At 32.6% G+C, this 10086-nt stretch overlaps 1 long non-coding RNA gene across 1 annotated transcript; it reads left to right on the top strand.

The window, feature by feature from the left end:
• Nucleotides 1–7885: 7885 nt before the first annotated feature.
• Nucleotides 7886–9503, top strand: LOC127251133 (uncharacterized). Its single transcript, XR_007838840.1, has 2 exons — nucleotides 7886–9133; nucleotides 9295–9503. It is a non-coding gene; the product is annotated as an uncharacterized LOC127251133 (long non-coding RNA).
• Nucleotides 9504–10086: the final 583 nt, after the last annotated feature.

A 10086-nucleotide genomic window follows, 5' to 3' on the forward strand; every position in this document is an offset into this window, starting at 1 on the left:
AAACTCCGTGATAGGTAGTTGGAAGCGTTTAGAGATATTGTGGTGAACGCCATTCCAGGGTGATCTCCTGCTCCAAGTAAGTAGGTTGATTTAAGCCATGGTTGAAAATTGATGTTGTTTCTAGAATATGCAGTGCGAGCAACAGTAGAATTTATTTCATCCGCTATAGAAATTGAAAATCACAGCACCAGGAACAGAGGTGCTCTAATACCATGAAGAAAAGGTAGAGTAAAGAGGATAAAGATAGAGCAAAAACCTAAAAGTAAAGGAAAAGAGTTTTATATATTCTCTTTGCAGTAGTTTTCCCAATTTATACAATTTTATCTAAAATCAATATATACATGGTTGTAACATAGTGTAGCAGTTGAAATTTGGGTGGTTACAGAGTTTGTTGGGAGTGAGTTGAGAGCACACAGTTTCTATATGGATGTATGGAGGTGTTGGTTTTATCTTCCTTCAACAACGACTCTAACAATATAAGCATTCCATGAATCTCGCTGGGAGAATCGCGCTGCCTCTTTATATTTCATGTTTCGGCCAACTGAGGTTCCATCGACACACTTGATTTGATCGGTGTCAGGCATGTTGCAAATATAGAAGTGTACGGAGCGAAATCCAGCTTCCTCCAAACAATATTTAACCTCAGGCAAATACCAGCTGCGACACCAAAAATTAAGTAAAACGACAATGACTATTTCATGCATAAACCAGATATTGCTTAAATAGCCAAATAATGGGAAAATTGCATTCAGGAACAATATATATATATATATAAACACATTTGAACTTACTCGTAGCTAAATGCATGCCAAAGCTTTCGTTGTTGCTTGTGAAGATTGAAGTGAAGACTTATTCTCGTTTTCCTCTGATTAATGTCGAATTCATCTTGCTCCCAAACATACTGAAGGGTGAAGAGGATTTGACATTTTAGTTGCAAATTAATAAAGTTATGAAACTATAGAAAAGAAAGACAAACAAATCACAAATTGTTCAAATGCACATACCATGGCATCTCAATGCATGAAAATTTAGTATTTTTACCATGCTAAGTACTTTTCCAATTAAACAATGAATGGGAAGTCAAGCAAATCGAGCTCGAATAAGTATAAATTGCTTTCCATAGTTTTCAACCAGCGAATGACCGGTGAACGCCAAGAAAAAATACTTTAGAAACGATAAACCAAATGCAATGATACGCCTTTAAAAATTGGAATATCATACCGTGAAATTGGGAAATTGTGCCTACAACTTTACCACACCCTCTGAAGAAGGCGCCTCCATACAGATCCATCTCGAATACACCGACGTTTCTAGTTAGAGCATTAAGGGCATGTTTGAAGTAAAAAATGAGCTCTTTTCGAGTTTGAAGATAGCAACGGCTATAGTTAAAGGTGCACACTATATCTCTAACTGGTAATATAAAGTCCTTCAAGCACTTTGTGTTCCGAACAACATTCAAGCTTTCTTGGAGTGTAGAACCTGCAATGCTTTCATGATCCTGCAATGTCATATACTACATAGTTTATGCTTCGTCAAAACTAACCATTTCAGATTCGAGTGGTCACAGGACATTTCAGATTCAGGTTTAGGGTCAAGAAAGGAAAAAAGGCGTGGGCCCAGTGGTGGTCCAGACGGCTTATAGGAGTGAATTTCAGTCGGGTCGACTGACGGAACCCAACAAACCATCAAGTTTGTTTAGTCGGTTCATCAGATGAGGGGCCCATCCGAATTTCAGTGCTAAGTCAGTTGGTTATTAAGGAACTGACTGAACCTGCTAAATTGGTTGTCTGTGGTTACAATTGACGACGTGTCGGCTGAAGGTTGACAAATTGTAACCGACAATCGTGTTGATGGTATAACTGACGATGGTTCAGTGCACGATCTTGTTAATCGACTAAGAGACGGTTTAAGACGGTTCGGGTTGGATTTTATTTAAACAATCTGATGGAGAATGGGCAAGGGATTTTCAATCATCTCATGAAAAGTCCTATTGGGGATCACTCTTTTAAATTCTCAGTTTTAGCGCATTTTCTAGCTCTTTATGCACTTTGTTTTAGGGATCTGTGATCTCTGACACCTTTTATTTTAAGTTTGAAATATATTTTCAAATTTTACTTTTTATTGTTGAATATCTACATCAACAATACTAATTATAAGAAAATTATATTTTCGAATATATTTCTATCAGAATTTTTTAGATGAGTTTAAAATTTTTAGTTTTTTCAATCTATTTTGTGTTAAGTTTTTTTGGTTTGTTCGGATTTATTCGAGTTAACGGGTGACCTGAAACAAAATTAAGTTGATCTGAACCTAACCCAAAAAATTTCATATTGTGTTCATGTTGGAGAAAAATTCAGTAAATCAAGAAGAGACAAACAAGAACACAATAACACAATAATTTGGTTACCCAGTTCGATTAAGACGATCTACGTCTATGGGCTGCCAAGCCAAAAATTTTACTATAGAATACGTAGAACACATATTAAAGTGAGAATAAATGTATAATTATAATATAAGTCAATACCAATAATATCCATATCATATCTCTAAATTTAGGATATAATATCCAAATCACATCCCTAGATTTTAAAATATAATTAGGCTTCATATCCCAACAATCTCCCACTTGAAGATTGATTGCATCTTCCACTTCAGTATTTTATTTCATTGGAAATTACAACGCCAAGCCTCATTCTTCACTCGTTGAGGCAAATTGAGGTTGAACACAACTTCAATTCATCCAAGGTCACCACTTTAGATTGTCTTTCAGGATTGCTCATAAATCGATCCACTACTCTCATTGCATGGGCTTTCCACTTTCTTAAAGTACAAAACCATCGTATTTACGCTTAAAGAAAATATACACATACTTTTCTTGTAGTGTTGTCAATGAATGTGATGTAATAATATGAGTCTGCAAAGGACGATACAGGAGCTGGTCCCCATCCGTATGGACCAACTCCAACTTCTTCTTTTTCAGGTCTCTCCCACCCTTTGAGAATGACACATTTGTTTTCTTCCAAAGAACCAGTTCTTGCATACTCCAATATCGACGGACTTGAGATATGACAATCTTCTCTTTAAAACAAGCTCTCTATCCCCTTCTCGCTTATGTATGCGAGACGAGAAAACCATAAATTTGCATCATTATTTATGGCCACAAAACTGATTATGTCTCTCATGATGTTCATCATGCCAAGAGTGCCAATTTTTTCTCCTTTAAACCACCAAAATGGATTTCTTGGTAACCTTTCACGATTTTGTTTCAAAAACTGTCGATTAACCTGCCTCACCCAATTGTACCACGGAAATTAGATTCGTTTCAGACCTGAACATGCCTTACGTAAGTCAGTCTCCACTCATCTCTATTTGGTGTTCTGATTCGGACCATTCCTTTACCTACAATATTCAGTAGCTCATCATCTCCAAGATAGACAACACCAAAATTGCTTATGGTATAGGATTCCATAATTCCTGAATCACTGCATGAGTGGAATAACGCTTGATAAATATATATATTGTTATATGTTTTCTATAGATAAATTATAAGATTTAATCAATGTTTTGGATAGATTCCTACTTATTTTTGGCATGCATTGATTTGTGCAAGGGAATTGAGTGATTCACGCCTATGTCATATTTTCGATCAAAGAATTTTGGAAAGACTTGAATTAAGCTCCCATGCTAAAAAAAGAGGTGGATTACGGGAATTAAAGCTTGATTGTTGGCATCATAATTAAGAATGAGCAATTAAGAGAGTGATTAAGGACCCGGTCATCTATAAAAGGGGGCGCCAAGGCATTGGATGTGCATCACAATTCACACTCACATTTCATAGTCTAACCGGAGGATTGAAAAGACCATTTGGAAAGGAAGCACTTTCGGATGATCATCAAGTTTACTGTTTTATTTATTTATAAGCATGAGCAGTTAAATTTCTAGTTTAGTCCAAGGTTGAATGTAGATTTCAGATTGGGATTTGTGAGATTGCGTTTTGATTTAATTTGAATCTTGTTTAGTAAATTGATATTTGTGCGATTTCTGTGATTCATGTCTGCAATTATTTTATTTAATCTTTTATTGTGGCCGAATCTTAGATTGCTTTATCAATTGTGTGTCAATTGAACATTTACATCCGTAATTGTGTATATGTTTCATAAAGTGGTAAATAGGTTGACAAGCTTAACCTAGGAATCGCATGATCAAATAATTTAATCTTTTCGTAATTGATTAAATATTTGAATTGGGTTTTTCTCGTGCTATTTTCAATTGAGGAAATTAATTTATGTTCGTACCTAGATTATTTCTTTGATTAGGGATGCGGTTAATCGGTCGTACCATTGCCGCCAATAAAGTACGGAATAATTGGGCATTATGATTGTATCTAATGCATATAACTAATTTATCAGTTGAATAAAAAGATTATTTAAAATCAATGATCCAATCTTTAATTCGGTTTCTTATTCACTCATTGGGCTAGAAGTTTAATCTATTTGAAATCTAAATTTTATTTCCCATCGCTTCTTTTAATTATTTTAGTGAATTGCTAATCCATCCTCCTAAATACTTGAATGTGTGACAAAAACAAGAATTAAGCTTCACAGTCCCTGTGATCGACCTCAGCATCACTTGCTACACATGGTGTTAGAGAATTTTATTGGAAGAACCGAGGCTACCAACGCTCCTGAGTTCAAGATCCATGACTTCATTAGACTGCCGACGGTCAGAATCAACGCATCGGATATTTTATCCGTTGCGTTTGCCGAATCCTGATCCTTCTTTGGTGCCATATATTGTTGTTTTAAGTGTCCATTTTTGTTGAAATTCCAACATATCACTTAACTTGCATCCTTCTTGTCTTTGTTTTTCATTTTTGATTTTGACCATTCTTGATCTTGATCATTTTCTTTTGCCTCAGATCTACCCCTATTTTTGACACTAAGGGCATATCCATATTCAAATCAGTATTCTTACCCGGATTTCTCCGGATCTTGTCGCTCGAGATTAGATCTCTGACTGCATCAAACTTCATATTCTTCTTCTATGAAGAAGTCGCACTCAAAGCTGTTACTACCGAATCCTAACTATCCGGAAATGACGATAGCAGGATTATGGCTTTGTTCTATGAATCAAATTCAACATTCAACGACTGAAATTGTGCAGTAATTAAGCTAAATTCGTTTAAATGCACAGCAACAAGAGTCCCTTAAACCATCCTCAGGTTGAATAGTTTTCCCATCAGGTAAACCTTATTTGCAGCACACGATTGTTCATACATATCCAATATAATTTTTAAAATCTCCAATGTTGATTCTGCCTGAATTGTGTGAAGCGAGACATTCTCTGAAAGGGTTAGTCGAACCGCACTCATCACGCTCCTGTCGATCTTTTTGCATTCGGCTTCATCCATGTCTTTGAGTTTCTCCTTTAACGTTGACTTTAGATCTTTACCATACAGGTAATTTTCTATTTACATATTCCAGAAACCGAAGTTCATGTCATCGAATACCTTGACAACAAGACGACCACCCATATTGACTCCCACTTAAAAGAATCTATGACTCTGATACTAGTTGTTGGGGAAAAATTCAGTAAATTAAGAAGAGAAAAATAAGAACACAATGACATAATAATTTGGTTACCAAGTTTGATCAAGATGATCTACGTTTAGAGGGAGCTGCCAAGTAAAAAATTTTAATATAAAATACGCAGAACACATGTTAAAGTGAGAAGATATGTATATTTATAATCTGATTCTATGTCAATAATATCCAAATCATATTTCTAGATCCAAGATATAATATTCAAATCATATTCAAATTATACCCAAATTATACCTAAATTATGTCTAAATCATATTCAAATCATATCTAAATCATATTCGAATCATATATAAATCATATTCCTAAATTTTAGGATATAATCATGCTTCATATCCCAACAGTTCAGATTTAGGATTTTGGATTGAAAATCGGATTCGAATTGTGTTTAAATTATTTGTTTTGTTTTTTTTTTTCGTTATACCGTTCAATCAAACACGAACATGGTTTAAAAATATGAATTTTCACTCCAATTATTATTTAAAAAATTAAATTAAATTTGAAATGAATGCATTATCCCATCACTATCACTACTACCTCCGTCCAGTAACAGTTAGAGACGTATTTGATTATTAACATATTATTAGAAAAAAAGATACTATAAGAGTTAACGTAATCCCTTTGCCCCTCAATATATGATTCTTTTTATTTTTGTCTGCCTCACAAAAGATGACACATTTTTATTTTTAGTAAATTTATCAATTTTAAACACATTTAACAAATATAAATTAATTTAATTTAATTTCTTACCTCTAACACTTAGAACTCACTCAAAACCTCTTTATTTCTATCTCTCATCAATTAACAAATATTTTTATTTATCTTTAAAACTCTATAATTTTTTTTATAAAACTAATTTATGATAATGATAAAAAAATAATATATTTTTAAATAAATTTATATTATATAAAATTTAATTTTCTACAAAATAATATCTATATTTTATATATTTTATTGATATATAATGTTAAAAATATTTAAACACATATTTCAAAATTTCTTTTAAGCATCAAATAATTAATCCCCTATCTAAATAACTAATTCATACTACCTAAATCATCGTGCCCAAACAAAAGATACTATCTTTTTTCAAACAAAAAATACTACCTAAATAACTAGTGTGCACTAAGTAAACCCCGATCGAACTTAATATTCTGTAAACTAGGCTCGACAAAGCAAGTCACACTAGACGAACCATGTGTGGCCGAACCTAATACCCTTCATAAAACACTATCTTTGCCGGGATGGAAGAAGTATTTGATTATTGACATACTATTATTTAAGAAAAAATAACTTAATAAATGAATGATAATAGATTATTATATTATTTTGTTAAGCATTATTTAAGGGAATATAGCTTAATAAATGAAAGATAATAGATTATTATATTATTTTGTTATTATTTTTACGTGATCAGTGATATTGATATTTTAAAAATAAAAACTAATATATATGACTATAAGAAATTTAAAATATGTATTAAATATTTTAAACATTAGTTTTCAATAAAATATGCTCAATTTGTCCGCCTCTAAAGTCACATTTATCTTTTGCGTCATTGTACTTAACATTAAAAATATTATTATATTTGTATAATTTTTTATGCAAATGTCCTTCTATTAGTATTATAAGACACTAATGAAAGTATTTTTGTAATTTTTTTTTAATTTGTACTATATTTTGATACTCTCTCTGTCCCATTAAAATGTTACTATTTTTCATTTTCGTCTGTCCCAAAACAAGATTACCATTTCCTAATTTAGTAATTGTACTATCTACTTAACATAATAAATATCATTTCAACTTACAATATATTACACAAATGTCATTACTTTTATATTACACTATACTAATATGGGTATTTTTTTCTTTTTTACTACAATTCAATATAATACTAATATTAAAAAATCTACGTGCAAAAAACAAACGCTACCCTTTCAACAAGACAGAGGGAATATAATAATTAATATTAAAATATCAACACTCAAAAGTAAATGAGGCCCCTAGAGCCGGATGAAGGTAGTATATAATATAAATATTATTTTGTAAAAAATAATATTTTATATAATACTATTAAATAAAAAAATTATTATTTATGATAAATATAAATTTATTTTATAAAAAAATTAAAAAATTTAAAATATAAATACAAATATTTATTTATAATAAAACTAATTTTTTTGAATGAATTAAAATTTTAGAAATTTAATTAAATTTGTTAAAATGGAAGACGTATAACCGTTGTTAAGCGGAGGGGAGTATGATAAAGTCCAAAATACCCTACACCATCACTAGGCAGGATTAACCCTAACTGCGTTAAGCCCATCTGAGAGAATTAGGGCAACGCCACTATAAATACCGATTCAATCTTCTTCAGCAATGGCGGACGAGAAGTCTTTGTCGATTTCGCTTCACTCTTCTACGGAGTTGCAGTGAATATCCATTTACGAGCTTCTCTACTATTCTCTCGAATGAATCTTATTATGCTAGTTTTTTTTATAGTCGTAGTTCTGTTTTTTGTTTACTCGGTTTCGCTCGCACAATGAAGGTGATTTGTTGGGGTATAAAGTGATGAAAATCTTAGCTACGTGCAGACGCAGCATCCGCCAGCGAAGTGTTCTGGCGATGCGATGAGCGGCACTTTCCACACGAGATTTCTGATTATCCGGTTTCGTCTAACATTTTCGATCTATTCGTTTTCGTTATTGGATTTCATATTGGGAATTTATTGCTTGATTTTATTCCGATTACATCTTTCTCTTCCATTTTTTTTTTATTTTTTTAAATGATTGTATTGTTTCCGAATTTTGAACTGATATTTCTGAAGGAGGAGGTCATGACCCAACAGCCACACCTAATCTTCCTCTACATATTGTGGCTTTTATCTGCATCATTTGAATATGCTTTGTTAATTTCATTCTTTGATTCCCTCCTCGGCAATGAATTTCCTCTACAAATATTTTTGATTTGGAAAAAAATAAGAAAATAGTTCCAGTGCATTTTAATTAGTATTTTTTTATTTTGTATTTTTTGGCCCCAACATCAACTTTGAGAACATTTAACTATGTCACAATATAACCAAAAAAAAAAATAATAATCAAAATTAGTTCCAGCAACTATTTGTGTAGGTTGGTCCTAAGGGCATCTCCAAACCAGCCCTATGGTTTTGGCATCGGTTGCCCCAAATCCGATGCCATTTTCTGGCGTTGTTATAGTGCAACATTGTAAAAATATTGGAGCAATTGTTTATTGAAGTTAAAACAGTATAAATAAAGTAACTGACTGTTTATCCAACTGATCAAGTAGTTGCGTGTGCGTGTTGGATCTAACATAAGCTTGTTGGATTACATTGTTGGTTTATTTTCTTTGTAGAGGTATAATTTGAAGAGTAACCTAGAAATTTACAGGTGGACTAGAAAAAAAAAATGAAAATTGAGAATGTTTTGGTGGCAGCTGCTGGGCATCATTATGGATCAAAGAATCCATTGGGAGTACATTCAGGGATGGATAACACAGCAAGTTTAAGCGGTGATGTATGAACATCCCACCTTCAGATTTCTCTCAAATTTCTACATGTGTAGAATATAGGCATTATATTATGTATTTTCTATTTTATTTGGAGTAGTGTTAGTGTTGATGCTTAAAAGGAAGATCTAATTATTGGATTTACCTGAAATTTGGATATGTTGATTAGGGGAGTATCGGTATTTGGCATAGTTGGTGACCGTACTCGTGAAGGAAATGATCTTCACAAGATATCTTGGATAAATGCTGAATCGTACAGATCATACTTGGACAACAGGTTCTTAGAGCAGCTGTACTCGGGGTTTCTCCACATTCTCCCGATGTGGAGAAACCCATGTTACCTATTCTTCAATTGGAAAAAAAAAAAAAAAGCAAAAATGCTTTTGGGTTTCTAAGGGAAGTTTGCAGTATAAAGATGTATAATGTCACTGGCAGGGCAAACGCCTCCTCAAGATCACGAGTCCATATTCATACTATTAGGCCATCTTTTACGGATGTTGTCATCATTTTTTGGTGAGATTTATGTGGACACATGTATTTTTTATTTCTACTAAGGCATGTTATAGATCAACAAGATGCTTGGTTGTGCGGATGTGTGGCTAATGTTTCTTTAAGGCGTTTGTTTTCATAATTATTTTGATTTTGATTTTTTATTGTTGTCATTAAGCCATTTTATAGACTTGTATGGTCCTTTTCTATTATACCGATGTGGCTAGGGTCAGTCATGGTCGCTTCTTTGGCTTATGTCTTGTTTACAATTTTTTGAGTTCCCATGGTTTGAATTAGTAGATTGAATTGCATTTGCTTAATCGAATGAGTTGAAATATCATGGTTTGGATGCATGATTTTTCAGCAACATATTGTTTTGATAAGTTGTGATAACAGAATTGAGATGTGTAATGCAGAGAATGTTTTTTTTCATCATGCTATTGTCATCTATATTTTTGCAGTAATAGTTTAA

The sequence above is a fragment of the Andrographis paniculata genome, unplaced genomic scaffold (assembly GCF_009805555.1).
Source record: "Andrographis paniculata isolate CXL003 unplaced genomic scaffold, ASM980555v1 Contig38END, whole genome shotgun sequence".
In the NCBI taxonomy this organism is placed as follows: Eukaryota; Viridiplantae; Streptophyta; class Magnoliopsida; order Lamiales; family Acanthaceae; genus Andrographis; species Andrographis paniculata.